The sequence below is a fragment of the Danio rerio genome, chromosome 20, assembly GCF_049306965.1.
Source record: "Danio rerio strain Tuebingen ecotype United States chromosome 20, GRCz12tu, whole genome shotgun sequence".
Classification (NCBI taxonomy): Eukaryota; Metazoa; Chordata; class Actinopteri; order Cypriniformes; family Danionidae; genus Danio; species Danio rerio.
In genome coordinates, this window is record NC_133195.1 from 30178463 (window position 1) to 30198588 (window position 20126).

General features: G+C 33.9%; 1 protein-coding gene across 3 annotated transcripts in view; it reads left to right on the plus strand.

Moving 5' to 3' along the window:
* The window catches only part of kif26aa (kinesin family member 26Aa), a 125821-nt gene that overhangs the window by 23194 nt on the left and 82501 nt on the right, over positions 1–20126 (plus strand). Inside the window, exon 1 of one of the 3 annotated variants that reach the window (XM_073933318.1) lies at positions 14756–14863. The exons of the other annotated variants lie outside the window; for them this stretch is intronic. The gene's annotated coding sequence lies outside the window, so the exon portion shown is untranslated. Of the gene's footprint in view, positions 1–14755; positions 14864–20126 lie in introns of those variants that run through there. 3 annotated transcript variants of the gene reach the window in all.

Below are 20126 nucleotides of genomic sequence, written 5' to 3' on the forward strand. Positions count from 1 at the left end.
CGCGTCTTACTTTCAAGCGTCTTATCTGCTGTCAGCCACAGCCTGCCTGCCGGTCACACTTTCAGATTAGTTGTCATTAGTGATGGCTGGAAGATTGGAAAGGGAGATTTTGGCATTTTGGGAGACGCTCAACAGCTGTGGTAAAAAGATAGCTGAGCTGTATTCTTACAACTCAGTTTAAGCTTAGAGTACAAAGTCTGACAAAATGTCATCAAAAAGAAGCTGTGTGGAATTATTAAAAGTTTTATAGACTACTTTTGTGTTGTTAGAGGATAAAGTCATGCATTGAAAGTCAGGTCTATTGGTTTCTTGATTGACATCTTGTTCATGAGTTTGTTGTGTTTTAGAGTTAATAAACACCCAGGGTCTGAAAATTTGGGTCACACTTTTATTTTGATGTTCCGTTTGTTGAATACAAGTTACATTGCAACTAATACTCATTAGATTATAAGTAGACTGCTAGGTTGGGGTTAGGGTTAGGTTAAATTGACATGCACTTGCAAAGTTTTTTATAGTCAATTAAATGTTTGTTGAAGGAGCAGTATTAGCAGACATTAAACAACAGTCTACTAATACTCCAATGCAGGTGTGGCCAACCCTGTTCCTGGAGAGCCACCTTACTGCAGATTTCAGTTGCAACCCATATCAAATGCAGGAAAGTGGCTCTCCAGGAACAGGGTTGGCCACCCCTGCTCTAATGCACCATCAAAATAAAGTGTTACCAAAATTAGATTACAGGTAGCAATTCACATTGTTTTACAGTTACACTCAATACAACAAATCAAGACAAGCTTTAAAATAATTATGCTAGATACATTTTTCCTTTAACCAGACATTTAAAACAGTTTTGAATGGGGTTTGGTTATGAATCATCAAGTTCGAACAAGTTTTACAGTAACAGTAGTATTGTTATGTCTAAAACATTTCGTTTTGTGAAATATTTTGCTTGAAAACGGTAGATCCTATTATAATCAACAAAGGGTTCCCTCTAGTTCTGAATCTAGTCAAATGATCCCCATTGCCCAACACAATATTTCACTTAACTAAACCATAGAGCATTGAAATATCTATTACATTTCATTATCTTTCAGTTTGTGTGAACATGGTTTTCTTGTATTGCCTGGATATTAGTTTAATGTACCTGTACCTGGGGTTCAGGTGGTTTGGAAGACCCACCACTCACTGACAAAGGTCCAGAATTTAGCTTATTTTAACTGCTATGCCATCATAAATTGTAAAAAATAACTCATCGAAGAAGGCTTTAAGACTTTCACTACATCTTTCACTATGACCTACTGTATTGTTGTTAAATCGCAAAAACATTTTACAAGTAACTTTTATATCTTGCACCTTATTAAGAATTTTTTTTTTTTTTACCAATGTAAAGGAGTGAATATCCAAACGTTAATTTTGAAGTATGCAACCATTAATTTTAATACTTATAAGAAAATTGTTGCTATGCATATTTTTTAAATGTACTTTTTACGAGAGAGGCTAGAAAAATCTAAAAGTTCTACACTATTATTATTATTATTATTATTAATATTAATATTATTGTTATTATTACTTTTTTATATATTTTATTATTCAAGTGGACAAATTCTAGTAATGTAAAGTTGAATGTGCTGGCTTGTTTGTTATTTTCCTAATAAATGACAATAGGCTACTTGGCTTTAATAGGCAGTTTTTAATTTAAAACTTTAACAAGAAATTTTTTCTAATAATATAAGATGCGATAAATTTGTATTTTAAAATGAATATATATATAAATACATTTTAATATTTTTTTATTCTAAATTTTTAGAAAAAGTGTGGTTATGATGACCACCCGACAAGCTAATCAAGAAAAACACAATGCTGTCATTAAAATGGAGTATTTAAACCTAGTTAAATAGAAAATGATGTAAATAACTGCAAAAAGGTCCAGTTTTTAAGATAAAAGAACTACCCCTTTTACCAGGCAGGCTACAGGCCTGCAACACAGGATAAAAATTACATTTTAATGTTTACAGACAGAACATACTATAAATATATATATATATATGAGCAATATCACTTGAGTAGCAGTGCGATATGGCTGTATATTGGCAGTTTGAGAGCATAATTGTGTATATAAAAACAAAATCAAACATGGAGAGTCTCAAAAACCCTTTTGTATGAGGAACTACTTTCTTCCGGATTCAAATCATAAGCTGACAGTTAAACAGTTGAGTGTGTATCTTTTAAACTTTAGATCTGTAGTGTCTGCTTTTTGCTGGCTGTATGTGGGTGGAGTAATACACAAAGGGTAAAGAGGCTGTAGGAGTTCTGATATTGCAGAATATCGCACGACTATCAGCCAATCAGATTTGAGAACCAGACAGAACTGTTGTATAAATAAATATATATATATATATATATATATATATATATATATATATATATATATATATATATATATATATATATATATATATATATATATATATATATATATATATATATATATATATATATACTCTTTCTTTCAATCTTTCTCACATAAACCTTCACAGAAACTTGCTATCAGTGTGTGTGTCATGACTTTCTAAACAAAAATAGTATCTTAAATTGAAATCTACAATTTTGCTTCACTCATCTCAGGTAAAAATTGATGTTCTTGAAGCAGATGAACCTACAGTTTTGCTGTAAGTAGAGATGCTGCTGCTTAACATTGTTAAGAGATGCATAGACTTTAATAATTCATAAACACTCACATAGAGTCACTCTCTTGCTCTCTAAGAATTGTGGCCATGCATTTTGCAGAAAACAACATAACCTTGCTGATGCGTAATAAGGACTGGTCTTCTGTCAATTATTTCTTACATAACTTTAAAGCATATAATCACTTTAAATCATCTTTCTGCTAGTCTTTGAGCTTTACAAAGAACCTTGTTGTGCCGGTCCACTTGTTTAGAACTACAGATTGAGTTGCTTTTCTAATTTTCAATCTCAGCCTTTTATGTGAATAACTTTAATTCTTTGAAAAGATACAAGTAGAGGTCACCCCTCCTTAATATACTGAAATATTGTTTCACTTATCTTTTACCGCACACACAAGAACATCTTTTAATGTCGGTTTTACTTGGCTGGTCCTGGTGTGACATTTACGTGCAGTGAATAAAATAACCGAACGCTTGAAGTTTATTATCTCATTGACATTTCTAAACAGCTTTCTTGTGTATATGCAGTGTTTTATAGGTGGCCTGCTACACCCTTATTAATGTAGCACAGAAGTATTTTTTCGTACACACAGTTGGTGATAAGAGGTCAGTGGTCCTAAAGAGACTTGAAAGAGCGTCTAGCAGAATATGACAACCAGCAAGAGGAGACTCTGCTGGTGGTCCACTGAAAAAATAAACATGGGAAAAAGTATCCAGCCATAACTGTTTTCTTTAAAAGGAGGTGCCATCCCTGTCCATTCCCAGTAAAAACAGGAAGTTACAGGCGGTCACAGGGAGAAGTGTAAGCGCTCATTTGATCTCTGTTGACTGGAGGCCTGACGTGTTCAGCTTTGACCTTCCTGGCTCAAAAACAAGTTCATAAAAGACAAAACCTGTGGTGAGAGACCTAAAATAGAAGCTTATACTGCCTTGTTGACATGGAACATTGAATCGGGTCTCCTGCTGTTGTGGAACACTCATAGTTACCCATCATCCTCGTTGTCATGGCACGGTCCAGAGCAGATATGGATTTTAATGCTCTCTTACTATGTGTCAAACCACTGTCCGTTATGGCTGCTGCGATTTTGCATTTCTAAAGAATTTTAATAGTACTTTTTTCTTCCAATTCTGTGAAGGAAGTGCACTGCTTTACTTTTTCTTGTCTATGGGGATTAGAAAAATCAGCCCTGTGATTTCTGTCCAATCGAATCGCACATAGAAAAATTATTCGTTTCATATTGAACTACCTTAAGACCATGGGCACTTTATAAATGCAGCAACTGTTTGGAAGCATTAAAAATGTCTAAGAAAATGTCAGAAATCTTTACACACATTGACCCAGAGACTGTTTAAATGCAGGTCACTGATAAAAAGATGATGGATGTTTACTGTATGATGACCGAAATGGCCTTAAACACCCAGCAGGCACAAAATGTCAATATGACGTCAGATTGACGTTGTACCCTAACATCATGGGGACCTTACATTTTGTTAGGAAATGAAAATAAGGTTGACATCTGAACTCAATGTCCAAACTAAAATTAACCAAATATCAATGTCTAATGATGTTACAGCTTAATGTTGTTTGGACGTCACCGCTATGACGTCTATCAGATGTTGGATTTTAGTTGCCGTACCTGACGAATAAATGTCAGTATTTGACGTCAATATGTCGTTGGTTTAAGATGTTGGTTCGATGTTTTATTTTGGTTACTTTCTAATGTAACCTAAAATTAACCAAATATCAACGTTATTTGACGTCATTATTGGACATCAAAATAATGTCGTCCTTAGATGCTGGCTAGACATTGAATTTTGGTCACCTAATATCACCACCTAAATCTAGCTTAATATTAACGTCTTATGATGTTGTGTACCTGCTGGGCAGTCACTAAATGCACTACAGAATGTTATGTTTACACACATCCACAAATTAATTGTAAACACATCAGCTTTTTACAGCGTGATATTCACTATTCACTACTCACTACTTTTGAGTACTTTTAAAACATACTTTGAGTAATATTTAAAATAGATACTTTTACTCTACTTGCACTACATATTCAGGCAAGTTATGGTATTTTTCCTTAAGTATAATTTTAGTACTCTTTCCACCACTGGTTATTGCAACACAAGGACAAACAATGGTGTTTGTTTTTGCCAATTTTGACTACTTCAAACTGTATGTATTGTGTTTTTCTCATTTAAATTTGAAAAATGTATCAAAAAAGTTCAATCCAGATACACAAAGACTTGATCTGCCAACATATTTCAAACTTCAAAAATGTTTCTCTGCATAGTTTTCAGTTGGAATTTTTAGGAAAGGTAGTAAAACACAATCAACCTTTATTCCTTTTCTCAGAAATGACGATCATGGGCATTATTAGTTAACGATTCACTTCCAGAAGGTTTCTTGCATGTGAATGGATATGTCACAAAACATTGTAGAATGATATGGTTAATTCATCAAAGAAATATTCATTATTTTTTCTTTCTTTAGCACTTGTTTAGGAATGGTGAGGTTTTGTCACAATCCCCAGTGATCCAACCTGTGCAGATCACTGAAGAACTACAAATCTGCCACTTTAATGAACTACGAATGCCTTCATGCACTACAAATACACACCTGGCCGAGATTCTAATTGACTGCAAACACACACAGCTGAAGAAGTTCAGGATTAATCAGATGGAGCATAAAGTACACAGCACATAAACAGACACACACATCATGGTTGAGTCTTCTGTTATGTAGCAGATGCAGGATGACAAAGTCGAGGATCCAAATGCAGTTTTATTAAAGAGAATCGTCTTGCAGTCAATGGTCAGAACAGGAGGTACATGCAGAGAAATACAGAGCATGGTCATAAACAGGTGAATGGTCAGTTCAGGCCGCAAACAACATAAACAAAGAAACAAAGTAAGGATCAAACATGGCAAGGGAAAACACATCGTAATGTTCACAATACAGATAAACGATACTCAGCTCAGAAGTGTGTGCTGTGTAAATAGTCCTTGTAATCAGTCCAGCAGTATTCCAGCTATGTGCATGTAATCAGAGGAAAACAGGAACCGTTGTGTGCGAGGTGCATGCTGGGTGTTACAGTTTGTTTGTGTGGTGTGTGTGTGTAGTTCTGCAGCCGCTAGATCGCTGGTGATCCTAGCAGGTTTAGTGTGAGTGCTATGCTATTTTTAAATGCAATACAAGATTGTCTTCTATCGTTTATCAGTTATTTGATTTCTAAATTGAAGTGATATGTGCAAGAACCAACCTAATAAAACAGTGTCATCAGGCACATTTATCTGTTTTTTTGTTACCACTCATTTTACTGCAGTGAAATATGCAAGATTTTTTAAGGTTTACAAATATTGCTATAGTCAGTGCTAACACTTCACTACTAAAGAGTGACATCTTAAATTGCATGCTGTAAATGTTTTTAAAAAAATGAAAGTTTAAGCTGCTTATTTTTTTTTTTAAATATGGCATAAAAATACTCTTATTAGCTATGAGTTTTCTGCACAGATTCTACGCTGTTGTGGCCAGCAGATAGGAATAGTTAGAAACAGGCATATGGGTGTAGGATAATATTTATGTTCAAAGTATGAAATTATTTCAACACCATCTGAAAAATTCATTTATTCCATTAATTTATTATGAGTCATTCTGTGAATGATTGTATTAATCATCTGGCTAATTGGCTTGGCTGATATGCATCAGTGGGATACTAATGATTCTTATGAGAGTGCTACATTTTTCAATTCGGGATGACGTACTTGCTCCATAATCTTTGCTGGAAGGATTGTGTGTAATGTTAATTAGGCCGTCTAAAGTCTCTTTATTTGACCACAGAGCCGTGCCAGGGTGAAACAAATCTTTCCATGTCGATTTCGATTTGTTTGAAACAATCAAAGTGGCAGAAGAGGCTCTGATTTTTAAAGTAGCACTCCTTTTTTTTCTCCAAAATATTCATTTTACAAGTCACCTAGAGTTAAACACTTGTGTTTAATCATTTATTAATCCATTCCCATCAAGCATTTAAAAAAAAAAAGATGTCTAATAGATGTCTATGAATAGGTCAAAACTAGAGTTAGTCATAAATGAAAATCAGAAATAAATGACTACATATAAGTCTGTCTAATCTGTCTATTAAACAACTAGTCTAGTTTTGGGCTATTCTTAGCTCTTTACTGACAGCCCCAGTTTAGCCAAGCTGTCTACATTTAGATGTCTATCAGATTTCTATTGAACACAAAATTGTTTGCTGGGTTCAGCCAATCTCTAGCACTGGCAGAGCATTTTTAAGATTAGCTTAGCATAAATCATTGAAACAGATTAGACCATTAGCATCTAACTCAAATACATTTAAGTTTTTAATATCAAAAACAAAAAATAAAGAAGGAATTTTGCTGTCGAACTATAATTGTTGCAGATGCAATGATGTTACGCTGCACCTGACAACTGAAAAGTTTGGGACTGAAAAGTCCCCAGGAAGCTAAATTACAATGCTTTGCAATGCTTTTTCATTAGACATAACCGTCAGTGCTAGCTACAGAAGAGTAAATGGGAAAATAGGACATTTTTTGAGCAAGATGTTAATGGTCTAATACAATTCTACAATTAATGCTAAGCTAAGCTAAAATTACCAGACTTGGAGATTTTCTGAAAGAATTCAAAAATGGTAAAGCTTAAACGTTAAACTCGGAAAATGAGTCTATTTGCAAAGAAGTGAAGTGTTCCTTTAAAACATTTGATTTGCCAGCTCTTACCTAATCTTTATAATTTTATCTTAACATTCTCAATTTACCTGCGAGTATATCCACCAGCGCATTATGCAATAGCCTTCACAGAGGAAGCATTTCTTTTGAATGCATCATTGATGCATGTGTATGTCATCTCAGTTACGTAACTGTCTCATTACATTGACAGGAACTCGGCTTTGATACGAATGACTTAGAATGCAAGAGAAACCCAGGATAAACAAGTCTTTGCAAAGTCACTGTGATGGGAAAGTGGCTGTTTTCATATTCCTGCTTCATCTCTTTATTCGTTACAGAACTAAATCCCCACTCTGCTTTTCTGTCACACAGATAGTCTGACAATTTCTGGAGGATGCACTTATCTTTGACTTTTCTCTCAAAACAAGAAAAAGAATGTTATTTTCTTTCCCTTCAAAAGCATATTTCCGTGCCTCACAGGTAATTTAAAATCACAGCAGTAATTTTCTTAATATAGGCAGGAAAAAAAAAAACATTTTGTGAGTGACAATATAATACTAATTAAGAAAAATCTTTGGCATAAATCCCACTCAACAGGGAGACTAAATTACTAATAGTTTGCACAACCTGCTTGTTTACAAATCACTGCGAAATTACTCTCCTAAATGTAATTTAAACAATGAGCTTTGTGGAAATGTTTTGGGAGTCATAAAATAAGTGGATTTTTATAAATGGTCACGTGAAGATGCAGCATAAGCCCACCCACATGTAATCAAATGCTGTCATCGTCTCTGCGCTTGCTCATGATAATGGGAGCTTATTGGGTGAGATGTTATCCTAATGGGGCATAATTGGTCTATTAAGTGCCATCATTACAATTTCCTCCTGCATCTCATAGTCGATTATGCCTGTGCCGTTGACGCCATTATCATTGGTATCATTGGTGCCGTATGACCAATCAGAAGCTGAAGACTGACTGACTGACTGGGAAAGAAGCATTTTTTTGTACGAAAGGTTTAACTGTCAAAGGAACAAACTATACTCTGGAGATATGATGAAAAGGCCCTTGCAGAGAATATGCAGATTGGAGAGCTCTTGGCATTTTTAAGTTACTGCAAGACAGAATCAGAGAAAGGCAGTAAAGTGATTGAGTAAACCCATGTTCTTAAAAATAAACATCATATTATCTGGTAGCCCTTTTCCGTCAGAGTATAATCATTCATTCATTCATTCATTCATTCATTCATTCATTCATTCATTCATTCATTCATTCATTCATTTTTCTTTGGCTTAGTCTCTGATTTATCAGAGGTTGCCACAGCGCAAATAACCACCAACTATTCCAGCATATTTTTTATGCTTTGGATGCTCTTCCAGCTGCAACCCAGAACTGTGAAACAGCCATACACATTCTCTCACACACACACACACACACACACACACACACACACACACACACACACACACACACACACACACACACACACACACACACACACACTTATACACTATAGCAATTTTTTTTTTGTTAACCCAATTCACCTATAGGCGACGCAGTGGCACAGTAGGTAGTGCTGTCGCCTCACAGCAAGAAGGTCGCTGGTTCGAGCCTCAGCTGGGTCAGTCGGCTTTTCTGTGTGGAGTTTGCATGTTCTCCCTGTTCACTTGCGTTTCCTCCGGGTGTGGTACAGGTAAATTGGTTAGGCTAAATTGTCCGCAGTGTATGAGTGTGAATGAGTGTGTGTGGATGTTTCCCAGGAATGGGTTTCGGCTGGAGGGGCATCCGCTGCGTAAAAACATGCTGGATAAGTTGGCGGTTCATACCTCTGTGGCGACCCCAGATTAATAAAGGGACTTTATTACAAAACAAAATGAACGAACCTATTCACCTATAGCGCATGTCTTTGTACTGTGGGGGAAACCGGAGCACCCAGAGGAAACCAACACAAACATAGAGAGAACATGCAAACTCCACACAGAAATGCCACAGGATAAGTAAAATAAAATAAATTGATAAGTAAACCCAAAAATATATGATCCCAATTTAAATGGAAAAACCTTTAATGCAAGGTTTTAAGAACAAGAGATAATCTATAACTAAATGAGAAATAGACTAAAAACAAACAAAAATTTCCAAAACAAGCCATTTCTCAGTTCATGTCTGTACATTTTGTGTCTAAACATATCTCACTGTTTTGACAGAATTCTGTTTATATCTTCCATTTTTCTCATAATTGCCTTCGCTTTAAGTTTTTTTGCTTATTTTCTCAAGATTATGACAAATAAACTAGCAGTTGTAAGTTTATAGCTCAGTATTGTAAGATGCACACTTGCAAAAGTCAGAATCGTGAGACGTTCACATGTAGTTCTGAGAAGAAAAGTTTTTAATTCAAAAAAATTCTTCGTTGCGAGATAATGTACAATTTTATTTTTTTTATTAATGAAGTCCATGATGGAAAATTTTTGCTACCATAATTATTTTGCAGAATGTGTTTTTTTTATTTACTGTTTACTCTTTTTTATTTTTTTATTTTATTTTATTTTTATTTATTATTATTATTATTTTTACTTTTTATCCCTTGTAGGTCTCAGCTTCTTTTATAATTATTATTATCATGATGGGGCGAAGCAGTGGCGCAGTAGGTAGAGCTGTTGCCTATACCTCACAGCAAGAAGGTCGCTGGTTCGATCCTTGGCTCAGTTGACGTTTCTGTGTGGAGTTTGCATGTTCTCGCTGCGTTTGTGAAGGTTTCCTCCGGGTGCTCCGGTTTCCCCCACAGTCCAAAGACATGCGGTACAGGTGAATTGGCTAGGCTAAATTGTTCATATATGAGTGTGTGTAAATGAGTGTTTGTGGATGTTTCCCAGGGATGGGTTGCGGCTGGAAGGGCATCTGCTGCGTAGAAATGTGCTGGATAAGTTGGCGATTTGTTCTGCTGGGGCGACCCCGGATTGGTGAAGGGACTAAGCCGACAAGAAAATGAATGAATTATCATGATCATAGCACACATCTTAATCTTTAAAGGTGTTTTAAAACAGTAAATTCACCAATTCTTAATTATAAAATTTTTATTTGAGTGTGAGAATTTTGTGGAAAATTAAATGGCATTAAAAAATTTTGCTATGTTACAGTATCAATGTTTGGGCTTGAGACTTTAAATTATTCTGTGCTTATATTTATTCATAAGCTTTACGTTTTCTGGTGACCATACAGGATATTTCATGTTAATATGAAAAGTAAAAGTAATTGCTACTTATCAAATTGGAAAAGGTGAGCACTGAGGATTGACAACTGGTTATGTGGAAATGTCTCAAACACTGCAAAATTATAATAGTGAATAGTATACTACCTGACAAAAGTCTTGTCATTGAGCACAGTTGTAGAAGCAACAAATAATAACCTGACTTCTAGTTGATCATTTGGAAAAGTGTCAGAAGGTAGATATTTTTTTCTATGAATCTTCTGTTGAACTGCATCCCATTCATTACAAATACTGCAGAAGACCTATTTTTTACCCGCATGGACCCACGATTCTCACATAAATCAGAAAAAAATCATTGTTTTGAGATACATCCAGTATGGGGGTGTGCGAGAGATCTGTAGAGTAAATGGCAACATCAGCAGCCTGAGGTATCAAGACATTTGCTCTGACCTTTAAATTACAAAACACAGGAGAGGGCAAAATCTTCAGCAGGATAGCGCTCCTCCTTATGCTTCAGCCTCCACATCAAAGTTCCTGCAATCAAAAAAGGTCAAGTTACTCCAGGATTGGCCAGCCCAGTCACCAGAATGAACATTATTGAGCATGTCTATAGTAAGGTGCAGGAAGAGGCAATGAAGATGAATCCAAAGAATCTTGTTGAACTCTGGGAGTCTTGCAAGAACGCTTTCTTTGCCATTCCAGATGACTTTATTAATAAGTTATTTGAGTCATTGCAGAGATGTATGGATGCACTCCTTCAAGCTCATGGTAGTCAGACAATATTAATTCTTTTTCCACGGCACCATGACTTTATATTCTGTACTGTACATCTACACTACTGTATCTACACTAAATATTATTATATATTTTTTTACAAAACACTGACTCATCAATTTTTTTGGGAGTTTGAAAGCAGCCAAAAATGAGGAGAACTGCCCAGAATCAATGTAAGTTTCAGATTAGTTTTGTCATTGCAGTGACTAAAACAATTTATAATATATTATATCTAGACCTATATATCTATAACTCCAGGTGATCAAAGGTGATTTATTCTAGGAGAAGTTCTTTGAAGGCTGACATACATGAGCCTAAATAAGTCATTGCATTTCTGAGACACTTTCATGTGTCACAGTATCCAGAGCATTAAAAGACGATTTCTAAGAAGTGAAAATGTAGACTGGAATCTCGCAGAGCTCAGATGTCTTTTACATTTATCTGTTAATAAATTCTTCTTTGAAACTTTTATGCTCCTGCTTTTCTGTCTGTGAATGTCATAAAAAAAACAAAAAAAAAAACGTTTGTTTCTCTTGACATACACTCCTGACATGCATTTTTGCAACAGGTACACCAGTTCAGACACCTGAAATTAACACAGTTTGTATAAAGACAGAATTCATTTGCATTACTAATTAGAGCCTCTTATTTGGAAGTATTTTGTGACACATGCATAATTTGTTTTTAATGAGATTTTTAAAATGAAGTACACTTCCAGTGAGGGAAGGAACAAGTTTCTTCGGGATGGGATGTACACAGGTGTTGATGAGCAGATATGAATATGCAAGGAGGCGAATTAATAAGAGAGGTATTGAAGGCGACAGTGGGGGCAACCCTTGTGTAGAGGAGACTTTGAATTGCAAATGGAACATTAAGCAGAGACTGAACAGAAGTGAAGGCCTTTTTAAACTGTGACCGGCCGCATTGTATGCTGTATATAATAATAAAGATAGCATTTTGTTGGCTAATCTGATTACAGTTCTACTGTCACTTAAAGTGCACGTCTAAATGTAATGTTAAATGACTTTTTAAAACTAAATGTGTGGGTGAAATACTGTTTCATTGCCATTCAGTGTAACGTAATTCTGTAAAAAAAATGTTAACATAATTATTGTCATTAAAATATTTAAAATGATGATATTAATTTCAAAAGTCAAGGTCAGCTTTATTGTCAATTCAACCACATACACAGGACATACAGAGAATCAAAACAATGTTGACAATGAAACAACTCTCAGACCCTAGGTAACATACAATATTAATACAAAAAATAGAATAAAAAAAGGAGTTACAATAAATACAATTACACATATAATATAATAAAAAATATAGGTAAATATAAATTATAATATATGATAAAAATGATAAAAAAAAATTCTAAACTTTTTGCAGACAAATGACAAATTCAGTTCAGTCTTCTTTATTTTGTCATTCAGAGCATCACATGCAATGTAATACAGAACGAAACTACATTGCACTGGTAATCAGCAAGAAAAATAAAGAAAAACACCTTAGCAGCTGAAAAAAACACTTTAAAACCCTAAAAAAGAACAAAATTAATTTGCTTTGTGATTCATAAATATAGAAAAAGGAAATGTTTTAAATGTAAACCAGTTCAGGTCAATGAATATAAAAAATATATATATTAGCATTAAAAGGATGATGGTAAAATAAAATGTTAATTAGCAAAAATTGACTATTTTTTTCAATTCAACTCTTCAATACACTACTAAAAGATCCTAGTTTTAGTAACTTCCATAAATCATGTTTTTTTTTTTTTTTTTGCAATTGTACTCTATAATGCACAATATAGAATATATACAGGAATAAACATTATTTTCAGGCTGCACTGTTGTATCAAACATGACTGAACTTTTGACAAAAGTGAGAAATAGTAAATTTTAAACAAACTTTGGCCTTAATTTAGGGCACTTTAGCTTATATAACCTTAAGACCAAAATGCTGATACCGAAACCCTGATACAGGTTGAATATAATACATTAAAGAATTATTATTTTTAATGTATGTGATAATGTACCCCATAAAAGGTCATTCCTTTCATATGTCTATTTATTTCTATTAACAGCAATTGCTTGGAGTATAATTTTACATGCCTGTATATTGAATGTGATTTCCTTCACGAGTTCACACTCGTAGATATTTGACTGAATAATATGCATATTTGGCATGTTGTCCGGGAAGAGGGCTTCAAGATAGGAAAGCCACCCTGACTCATGTTATTCACCTTGTCAGGATTGAGAGAGAAATAGGGGTCCGAGCACAGTGTCTAGCCCGGCTCCAGAACACTCTTATTTATGTTGGAATCAGGTTAAAGTGTGGAGTTGTGATGGTGGAGAGATGCTGAAAGATGGGACCTGCTTGACTATAGACAGTTGGTCTTTTGCTGATTGGAAATAGAATGATTGTCAACAAGGAATTAACCTCATCAAAACTGTTCATGGTGCTCCTGAAATTTGTTTATAAAACATCACAATGAAAGCGAGAAAGGGGATGAATATTGCACTGATTAGGGATTCATTCATTTTCCTTCGGCTTTTCCCTTTATTAATTCGGGGTCGCCACAGTGGAATGAACTCCCAACTTATTCAGCATATGTTTTACACAGCAGATGCCATTCCAGCTGCAACCCAGTACTGGGAAACATCCATACACTCTCATTCACATTCATTCACACTCATCACATGTCTTTAGAAAACTTTAGAAACTGGAGCACCCAGAAAAAAAACCCCCATGTGATCATGCAAACTCCACACAGAAATGCCAACTGACCCAGCCGGGACTCAAACCAGCAACCTTTTTGCTGTGAGGTGACAGTGCTAACCACTGAGCCACCATGTTACCCCTAACCAGTATCAATGAATACAATTTGAGAAAACAGCAACCATACATTTTTAAGAATCAAAATTGCTTGTGACATGATGCCGACAAAAATAAGGCCAAATTTTGTATGCAAATTAGCACACATTTTACAGAGACTTTGCATTTCTGGTCAAGGCTGGTTGTATAAACTGTTAAAACTTCTTTTCAAGAAATAATTAAATAAATATTTTTTGGACAGTTTTGTAAAACATATTTACCAGCAGTAAATGAGAGCGATTGAATTACTGGATGTTGGTCAGAGTAGCAGGACATAGTCTTAACATGCTGGCTATATTTCTGCATCTAGAAGACTTGTTGGGATTTTTAAACTAATTTGTTCGTTCCTAGACGTCTGATCTGAGGAGCATCCCATCTCCCCCCTTACCTCCAGCACACAAAGCACTCCGTCTGTTGCTGTGCTTATGTTAGTAAATCTCCATTATTTGTGTGTGGTGATTTATGACACTGCTTTGCGAGTGAGTCCAAGTGTCTGGGAGTGAATTCAGTTAGTTGTGTTCTGACTGCACACTAGATGTCATGGCTAGAAAGATTGCAAGCTTCTGAAGTGACCAGTCAAGTTTTAAAAGCCCGGATTACTAAGACAAAAAGCAGGTAATTTGGTACTTTGCCTTTATATATTTATGTCATGATTATTCATACACAATGAGTCTTTGTTTGTCACTAAGTTGGATTTGCAAAAATCCAAATGTACCAAAGGACAGATTGATGAGAAGATAATATGCTGATCTCGTTCTTTTGAGAACATTCAGTTGTTTTAAAATCTTTTTTTGTCTATTTTGTTGAGGCTAATGCATTTCTGTCACATATAAATCTTTAATTTCAGGTGCACACATTGCTGGTGCATTTAATGTGTTCTGTGTTTTAGCAAATGTGTTTTAGCAAGTACAGTACTTTTATGTGCAACATAAAAATTTTACTTGTTGCATCGTGGGTTGCTTTGTGTAGAAACTTTCTTGTTTGGAGTACAGGTAATAAATTGAAATATGTAGCCTTTTTGTTAGACTGTGGGTCTTAATACATATGTTTATGTAAAAAAAAACATCAGTATCTTGTTACCCAAGGAATTTAAACATGCTCTATAGATGAATGTCTGAGTCTGAAGTTAGATTATGCCCTTTATAAGATAAGATATTAATTGTTTTGCAACTTTGACAGATTTTTTTGTTTTAGTTTAGTGTTTGTTTTATTATTTGTTATTTTTATTATTATATTTAGTTTATATTTTCAATGTAATTTAATTTTATTTCTAATTACATTTTTAATTAAATTAAATAAATTTTTTTGATTATTTTAAATTAAATTTTTATTATATTTTTATTATTTTTGATTTTACATTTTTATTTCATGTTATTTTGAATTTATTTTATTTAGAAATTTGTTTTGAAATTTTATTTTATTTTATTTAGAATTTTTATTTGATTTGAAATTTTTATTTAATTTTATTCTAAATTTGTATTTTATTTAAAATGTTTTTTATTTTATTTAATTTTGTTTTTATTTTATTTTATTTAGTTTTATTTTATTTTATTTTACTTTATTTTATTATTTATTTTATTTTTTATTTATTTATGTATTTATTGTTTTATTTTATTTTATTTTAATTTATTTTATTTTATTTTTCTCCAGTCTGCTCTATTGCATCTCATATTTCTAAACTCAGGTCTTTTTTAATATGAATCGTCTTCTGTCATTCTACTTCTTATTGCATTCTGCCATATTCACTGGATTTCAGCCAAGCTTAGTGACAGACCTCACTTATTCTTGCCTTCCTTCCTTCCATTTCCCATTCCTTCTTTTTTCCCTCAGTACCTTCATCATCTGTCTGCTACCTAACAGAACAGAAAATTGCAATTCGCCAGCAATTTTCCCCTCTGTAGAGCATGGATGAAGTCTTGGAGGGAAGGCCTCAGTTCTTTCCTAGCCTCATATCTAGTAGTGGATCATAGTCGACAGTCTCGGTGATCCAGTCTTTCATTTAACTGTATGTCAGACTGTCACACTCCTCTTTGTTTAAGCTACGCCTTTATTTATTTATTTTTGTGAACACGGATAGGAAGTCCATCATCGGTAATGCCTACCAGCCAGTTTTTCAGATTTATCGCAGGTACAGTTGTAGATCTTATATTTTTCATCCACTTCACTTTTTTCAAAGTGCCTAGGAGTGTTTGAAAATATAAGGGCTTTACATTTCCCAGGGTTAACTCTTTATGAGTCAAAGAACCATGTTGTAACTTCATTGACATTGATTACAGTGCACTATAAAGGGTTAAGGGATAAATATATTAGCTCAATAAATTGAGAAACTTGTGTTATTGTGTTATTGGTTACACTACTGGCCTTTAAGTGAACTGCAGTCAGCAATTTATTGATTGCGATTGCATTTGAGTACATGTAAAATAAAAAATGTAAAAGATTTAAGACCCTGAAATCTTCACAGTTATTTTTTATATGACTAGAAGTAAAAATCTAAGTGCTATAGCAGTAATAATGACACTGTCACTACTGTTAAGCACAATGTTTAGATGAGGCTGGACAAAATATATCGTTTCAGCATCAATATTGCAATGTGTGCGTCCACAATAGTCACATCGCAGGGATTATACTGTAGTTGACCAGACATTACAGTTAACAACATACTGGAGTCATTTCAAAATTTAAACTTAACAGTGAAAGTTTATTATTATTTATAATTATGTTTAAGGTCTGTGACTGTGTAAACATTTCAAGCTAATTTAAGCCATTTAGGCACAATAAATTAGAAGTTTGTAGCTTAAAGATTGTTTGTAGATTATGTAATTATTTACTGAATGAAATAATTTAATTTGTCCTTTTTTTCTATTTAATCTTTCTGAATACTGTTCGACTGCCCATAAAATCATAAATATTGTTAATTTCTAAATAAAAAAAAATATACATATATAAGTCATTTGCAGAAATTGCATTTATATTGCAATGTATATCACAGTAAAAGAAATATCGCAATATGAGTTTTTTTTTTTCAAATATCATGCAGCAGTTTAGATTAATATTCTTCTCTTGTTTATGAGAATATGTTCTGCATAACTTTTTAGTCATTCATTTCATGTGCTATTGGTGTTTTCTGGAGAAAAGTCACTTTTTTTGTGTTTTTTTTTTCACGGAAAACGTTCCTTCACATATTAGAAAGTCTACACTTTAGTCTACACACTAAAATTATGTGATAAAAAGTAATGACCGCAAATGTTTAGTTATTATAACTTAAGATATATATAATAAGATTATTTATTTATTTACTTTTCTTTTGCTTTTTTACAGTGCAGGTTTTCTCAGACAACCTACAATAGGAAGCCTGAGCCTTTCTATTCCACAAAAAGCTCTTTAATCAGTATTTTTTTCTTCGATATATATCTTCTATATATATATATATATATATATATATATATATATATATATATATATATATATATATATATATATATATATCAATGAATCTGTAAAAAAACAAAAAATGTACTGGCAGCTTATTTCAAGGTGTTTGCAGCATAAAATACAACACGAAGGCAGAAAATAATCACTTTAAGCTACTAAAATGTTCATAAAGGTCACTTTTTCCAACCTTTTAAGGTTAAAAGTTGACAGAGGAAAGATCAAGGTCTCATAATGCAATTTAAAATCATAAATTTAAAAAAAATGAAAACATAAATCACAAAATACAGAAAACTGTTAAATTATAGATATTTTAACATCCCCTTGTTTCAAGTTTGTCACACAGTGCTGGATTAACATGGCAAAACATAACAAAAAAATCTGTTAATCCCAATTCTAAATTACACTTGAGCAAAACCTGAAAAGCCAAAGTTGCAATAAAAATAAAGTTTCCAAAGTAGAGTTTTTGTAGTTATGCCAGAGAAGAACCTTTTTTTTTTTTTTTGGCTCCACACAGGAACATTTAGTGCAACATTATTTTTTTTGGTACGAAAAGTTTCCATGTATGTTTAAGGTTATTCATAAAACAAGTGAAGAGTTCAGATGCAGAAACCTCCAAATACCATCTAAACATTTGTTATAAAATGCATTTAATGTCAGCCTCCGACAGTATGTTTACATTCAGTTATTATATATTAAAGGCAAAGAAAATAACCTATTCTGTGTCATAAAAGTTAAACTAATGAACCCACACACAGGAGCCTGGGAAATATGCACATTTTAGAAGAAAAATTCTGATGGCACACAGATGGAGGTCTTTGCATCTGAACTCTTCAATTGTTTCACGATGAACCTTTATTTTTAAGAGTGCGCTGTCGGTGGATGTAAAAATGTAACCCTGTTGTTCTAAAATCCCAAAGTGTGCCTGCTCACCATCACCCCTCTGTCCCTTCTATTAGAATGCACATGTGGGGTGAAACTTAGAGGGCACAGGCTCATAAGAAGCCACTGACTCGTGAATAACCTCAGTGTGTTTGTAGAGGAAGACACCAGAGTCACAGACAGAAGCCTGCCTTTAAATCTCTGCACAAAGAAAGGGTCCTCTTCAATAGTGTCGTGGTGTGTGACGAGCACTTAACAAGTGTCTGTTGGGTGGGTGGACAGATGAACACACGCCATGTTTGCACGCTTGCGTTAGTGTCATCTGGTTATTTTGCATTCTGCAGCTGTCATTTAGCATTTTTACGATTCGCAGTGTTTAAATGTACATACATAAAGGCTTCTAAGAACACATGCTGGCTGAACGGCTCCAAAAGCCTGACTAGACTATTCATGTTTCTATGCAGACTTTTAACAGAAGGTACAATGACCTATTTAAATAAGTGTGTCTCTGACTCTGAATTCTGATTAGATTTAATGATTTCAAATACACACCACGGATTTTTTTTTTCATTAATTTGAGTTTTTTTTTTTTTTGATGTTTTTATTAAATAAGTGTTGCTATGAACTAATAATATTACTTGGTGAAAGAATAGTTTTATTTATTAATTTGCTGCACTCTTAATGATGGAATTTTTATGCATATTTAATTTAATTTATGTCATTATATATTGTTATTTTATGGTGTTGCCTAAAAGCAATAAGTTGTCTTTAGGCCCACAGCACTTAAATAGCCCCTATTTTGCATAAAAAGGTCATATTTTAGTTTTGGGGGTCTCCAACAACATGCTGATATGTGTGCATGATCAAAAAAAAAAAAAAACACTTTAATTGTCTTATAATATGCATTTATTTTAACCTAATTATACCAGCGACTCCCATATGAATCGTTCAGAAATTAATTTGTTCCCAAACCACTCCTTAGCGCGAAGCTAATCTGCGCTGATTGGACCGATGACCCAGTGTGTTGTGATTGGTCGACTGTGTTCAGCAAAAGACGAGAAATGCCCACCACGGCTAAAGTACGAAGTAGCAGAAAGTATGTGAGGGTCCAATGCAGGAATGCAATAAAGCAATGCAGTTAAACATCAGCATATACTCTTAAACCTAACCCCGAGTTATAACAACAAAACACATCAAGTATTAATCCACACAGTGGCAAAAGTTGAACTATTCTGAAACATGACTGTGCTGCGGGTGTGAGGAACAGATAATGGTGGCCATAGCAACAAACAGCAGAGGATCACTAGTTTAGAAACGCATTTAAATCGGTAAAGGAAGAAGCACATGTCACGTAATGTAGTTTTGTATGCGATATGTGAACAGCCCCATACAGATTTAACCTGAGAGATGCAAGCACTGATCTAAAATAGATATGTGTTTACAAGCTGTGCGGGGCCATTGCAACTTATAACACACAATTAAACACATTTTGCAAATTGCACAAAATAAGGCAACAATTTTAAATTCACTTGCATGTTATGATCTGGAGGAAGAAGAAACTGGTTCA